At 38.7% G+C, this 5,469-nt stretch overlaps 1 pseudogene; it reads right to left on the bottom strand.

Annotated features, from left to right (window-relative positions):
* Window positions 1–334: 334 nt before the first annotated feature.
* Window positions 335–912, bottom strand: LOC109685821 (SAP domain-containing ribonucleoprotein pseudogene; annotated as a pseudogene).
* Window positions 913–5,469: the final 4,557 nt, after the last annotated feature.

The raw sequence follows: 5,469 nt of genomic DNA, 5'->3' as shown, positions 1-5,469 counted from the left end.
TTTTAAACTAGTTAAAAAAAAAAAAAATATATATATATATATATATATATATATATATATATATGTTGGCCCTCCACCATCCTTGGGATTCTTTTTCTCTTTTCTATTTTTTATTAACAAAAAAAAAAATTAAAAACACAAACACAACAACCTTAAAGTTGGAACCACATTAATCCAGCCGCTGCTGGAGTTCTAGGATGAACCTGGGGTACGTGCTTCCTTACTAGAGGCAGGACTGTAGTGGGCATGTGACTGTGCGTTTAGGTATGTATGTGATCAAGAAGAATCAGAAAATGGAAACCACGAGAGAACAGAAAGCAGAAAGAACTTTCCATCACACAATCCCAAAGCACACTGCTGTTTTCCTCTTTGTCTCTGTATCCTCTGTGGTTCCAGATCTGGCTGAACTTGTGACAATCCCAAATCGTTCCTTCCTCTTTTTCAGTTTCTCATCATCTTCAGACTTTCTAGAGATTAAGAGACATTCAAGCCAAATCTTTGTGCTCCTTCCTTTAGCTTATCCAGGTTAACCGTAGGCTTGTTGCCAGATGAGAGACCTTTCTGTTGGAACAGAAGAAATACCAAACCTGCTGCCCAGGCAGCTTTCTTACTCTCCAAGCTCAGAGGTCCATCAGATCATTCAGCTCTCTTCTGCATTCTCTTGGTCTATGCTATTTCAGATGTAATTTTTACCACCTTCTCTGCTGCCACATCAACAATTTTTTCAGGGGTTCTTCCTCTTTGGCAGGCAGTTCTATGAGCTTTTGTTCTCCTTCCTCTGTTTCATCTCCCAGCTTGAAGCCTGTTGATGAGATCTGTTTTTATTCCTTTGGTCTCCAAACCATGAACAAGACATGCTTACTTTAGTTCAGCAAGCTTCAGCTTGTGGAGCTCCACAGTCTCTGCTGCCATCTTGTTACTGCTTATGCACACTAATGCTAACACACTGAGATGTTAGCCAACAGGATACCTCAAGGGTATAAAATTGGTAGGTGGTGTTCCCTGAGATAGAATGGACACATTTTTTAAAAATTAAAATATCTTTTATTGGGAGTGATTGTGAAGGACATATACTCAAATTAGTGTAAGTAAGTAGGCATGTCTCTAAAACGACATTACAGTAACATCTAAAGGCTCCTCATTGGAAATCCCGTCACCAGTCAGAGAATCCAAAATTGCAGTGTTATAATTCTGTTGTTCTCAGAAATAGAAATTGGCAATAGCTTTTTTCAAGAGACCCAAGACCCAAGAATGTTTAAGGCTTTTTTTCTCTTTTGGTGGGACTGAGGTTTGAACTCAGGGCTTCATGCTTGCAAAGCAGGTGCTCTACTGCTTGAGCCACACCTCCAATCCATTTTGCTCAGGTTGTTTGGAGATGGGTTCTCACAAACTATTTGCCTGGAACCTTGATCCCCTTGGTCTCAATCTCTCAAGTAATTAGAATTACAGGTGTGAGTCACTGGCTCTCATGAATTATCTTTAACTCAGTGATTCCACTTTTGAAAATTCTAAATTCAGAAAAAAAAGCCCTTTGTACAGAGTTCATTGGATATTTATAATAGAGAAATATTAGAAACAAACACAACTTCTGTCCAAGTGGCTCAAGTGGTAGAGCACCAGCGTAGCAAGTGTGAGGCCCTGAGTTCAAACCCCAGTGCCACCAAACAAAAACAAACCCATTTCTGTCCTCATGTAAATAGATTAATGTATGTCCATATAATGCTGATTTTCCTGAACTTATAATAACATGGAAAATACATTGTAATGTTAATATTAAAAGCAAAAATAGTATACAGTAATTGAAATTAAGGGGAGTGGAAAAGGGTAAAGCATCTTTTAATTTTTAATCTATTAGATTTTTTTAAAACAACATGCATCATTTTGGCCACTTAAAAAATTAAGACTCAAAACAGCTTTGAGAATATAAAAAATACATCAAGACCTAAGAATGTTTATATCTAAGGAATAATATTTGGGGTGATTTTAATTTTCACTTTCTTCTTCAGTTTTGTACTTCTTCCAAAGTCTCTCTCATATTCCTTGTATATCATAATCTGAACGTCATTTTTTTAAGTTCCACCAGTGTGAATGGGCACTCTCACACATTCCAAGAGGAGTATAAACTGTCATATGGCTTTCTGAAGGCATGACTGTAAGTTCCTTTTATAATACAAATTTGATTTTTAAAAATTTACCAAGAGGCATTCAGCAGAGAAGTAAACTTGTTCAGTATATTAAGCAGTAATTTGCCCTGTAAAAGAGCTAATACCACTTGGAATTTTTTCCAGAAGAACATTAAAGAAGGAAAGCTGGATGCCCTGGGAGCCTGGAGGAGGGGCCACTGGAGCTGGCACAGGTGCCTGTGAAGAGGAGCTCTGGTCAGATGTGGGATGTCCGAGATGCTGCTTTAGGACTGCATTAGGACTGCAATCTAGAAGGGAGAGCTCCCTCTGAAGCCAACTGCTGCTGCAACCAATGGACAAGAACAGGCAGCAAAACAGCAGATCAGGAAACCAACCAGGAAGGATTCAGTCCCTCTGCCCTGCTCCTCCTCCTGTCTCCCTCTAGCGCCCCCTATTGGCAAAGCCTGCCAGGAACTCTGCCCAAACTGACCTGCACCTACCAATCCCTCAGCAAAGAACTGGGTTCAAAGATGAGTGGCACCAGTCTAGAAATCCAAGCATAGGTTATTACATGAAATGAAAATGATTCAGAGCAAACCATGTCCACTTACTGTCTGAGGACTCCAGTAGTTAGTGATTGTCTCCTTTCTCACAATCCTGTATTTCATACACAATAAAGCAAGTACTTATCTTTTTAAAAAATGTTGATGTCTTTGATACCATTTTAAAAAGTACGAAGAAAGGTGAAATTCATTTTAATTATATGTATCATTTAACCCAATATATACAAAACATTAAATTTTCAATGTATCATCAATAGAAAAAATTATTAATGAGACATTTTACATTTTTCTTGTCTAGTATATTAAGCAGTAATTTGCCCTCTAAAAGAGCTAATACAGGATGATTCCAAGATGGCGACTAGAGGGAGGAAGCAGAAAGTGTGCTTTCTAAAGTAAAATCTTGGAGAGACGGTGGAGCTATACTTTGCAGGAAAAACTACCAAGAAGAGGCAACACTCTGACTCTTCCACATCCCCAGCCCGCACATAACATCCCCACTCCACATTAAATGGAAAAACCAGGAGGGCTCCCATGCTGCCAGATGCCAGCTCCCACACTGCTTGGGAAGATGCAGATCACCAGGTGAGCTAAGTGGCATGCAGTACTCCCACAGACAACCCTGGGCCAGATCAGCATAGCCTCCTGGACAGACAGACCCCCACCCAGGGGGAAAAAAAGAGAAAAAAACAAACTGAATAATAAACAAGCAGCTGAATAAAAAAAAAAAAAAAAGACACGTAGCAAAGAGGGCAGAGCGCTCTGAGCCCCAGAGAGTGAGGAAGGGGCAATCCCTCAGGTGAATTGTAAATAAACAAGCTGGCCACAGAAGGCAAGAGTGGCCCCAGTATGCTTGGAGAGGGGAAGGCTTGTAACTGTGACTGTAGTGTTGAAAGCTCCACCACAGGGGAAGAAAAAGACAGTTGTATACTGGAGAAAACAAAAGGGACATGTGTCCAGGAGAACTCTAAATAAACAAAGCCTGCAGCAGCAGATGGCTGACAGTAGGAGGCAGGTGAGCTGCAGCCTCAGACAGACATTCACAGAGCTGTCTCCAGACTCCCCCCATCTTTTTCTTTTCTCTTCCTTTGATGAGATAAAAACACCGGATGCTGAAGGACTAACTGAAACTGTATTGCATTTGAATTTGGGACTTTATTTTGTTTTGTTTTGTTTTTTTCCCCTTTGATGAGAAAATGACAGAACTACTTCACAGACACTGAGAAGTCTTCAGCACTGAAGGCTGAAGGACTAACACCAAAATTATGAAGACTGAAACTTTATTGCATTTGAACTTGGGGGTTTTTTTTGTCTTTTTTTTTTTTCATTATCCTTTCTCTGTCTCTCTAATGCCTGTTTAGCTTACTGTTGATTAATACACTATCTCTCCCTGTTTATTTCTTTGGCTCTGTTTTTTTGTTGCTGTTTGGTTGGGTATTTTTTTTTGCTTGTTTGTTTTGTTTTGTTTCCCTTTCTCTTAACCTTCTTTGCTTTCCCTCTCCTCTCACCCTTCCATTCTAGATATCACCATTGTTATTATTACAAGCTAGACAATACTGAATTACACACAGTACAGGAACAGTAACAATAGCAAGGGCAATGATGGAAAGATGGAAAAAAGAAGGAAATCATTTTCCCCCCAATAATAAATTAGTATAGGAACCAGACAGAAATGAAGAAATCAGATACCCAGATCCAGGCTCCAACAAAACGAAGATAAACTATGCCAAAGAACTGAATGAAGCCCACAAGAACACCCTAAAAGAAGAAATCCCACAAGTAATCAATGAGAATTTTATAGAGATGATACTGGATATGGTCAGCCAAAATGTACAGGAGACACTCAAGAAATTCCAAGACAACAAAAATAGAGAATTTGAGAAAGCACAAGAACAAATAAAAGAAACCATAGAAGTGCTGTGTAAACACCAAAGTGAAACAAAGAACATGAAAAATAAAGAGATAAATGAACACAGGCTGAAAATAGACAATATTAAAGAGTAAGAGACTCAGGATATGGAAAACCTCAGAAAAAAGAATGAAATAGAAATGCAAAACAAAATGGAAGGCCAATCCAGCAGAGTAGAACAAGCAGAAGACAGAATCTCAGAACTCAAAAATGAAATGGTAATCAAAGGAAAAACCAAAGAACTATTAGTTCAACAACTCAAGAACTATGAAAAGAAAATGCAAGAACTTACTGATACTATCAAAAGACCAAACCTGAGAAGCATGGGCATTGAGAAAGGAGAAGAGGTACAAGAAAAAGGAATGCATAATATATTCAACAAAATAATTACAGAAAATTTCCCAAATCTAGAGAAAATTATGCCTATACAGCTACAGGAAACCTTCTGAACTCCAAACAGACCTGACCAAAATAGAACTAACCCATGACATATTATCATTAAAACAACAAGGACAGAGACTAGAGAAAGAATATTGAAGGCTGTAAGAGAGAAAAAACAAATAACATACAAAGGTAAACCCATCAAAATCACAGCAGACTTCTCAACAGAAACATTAAAAGCAAGAAGAGCTTGGAGTGAGGTATTCCAGGCACTGAATGAAAATAACTTCAATCCTAGGATACTCTACCCAGCAAAACTTGCTCAAAATAGATGGAGCAATAAAAGTCTTCCATGATAAGCAGAAACTAAAACATATGACCACAAAGCCACCACTGCAAAAGATTCTTCAAGGGATTCTGCACACAGAAAGTGAAACCCAACAGAACCATGAAAGGGCAGGCAGTACCAAACTACAGGAAAAGAAAAAGCAAGAAA

Source organism: Castor canadensis, chromosome 5 (assembly GCF_047511655.1).
Source record: "Castor canadensis chromosome 5, mCasCan1.hap1v2, whole genome shotgun sequence".
NCBI lineage: Eukaryota > Metazoa > Chordata > Mammalia > Rodentia > Castoridae > Castor > Castor canadensis.
This window is presented reverse-complemented; position numbering and strand designations above follow the sequence as displayed.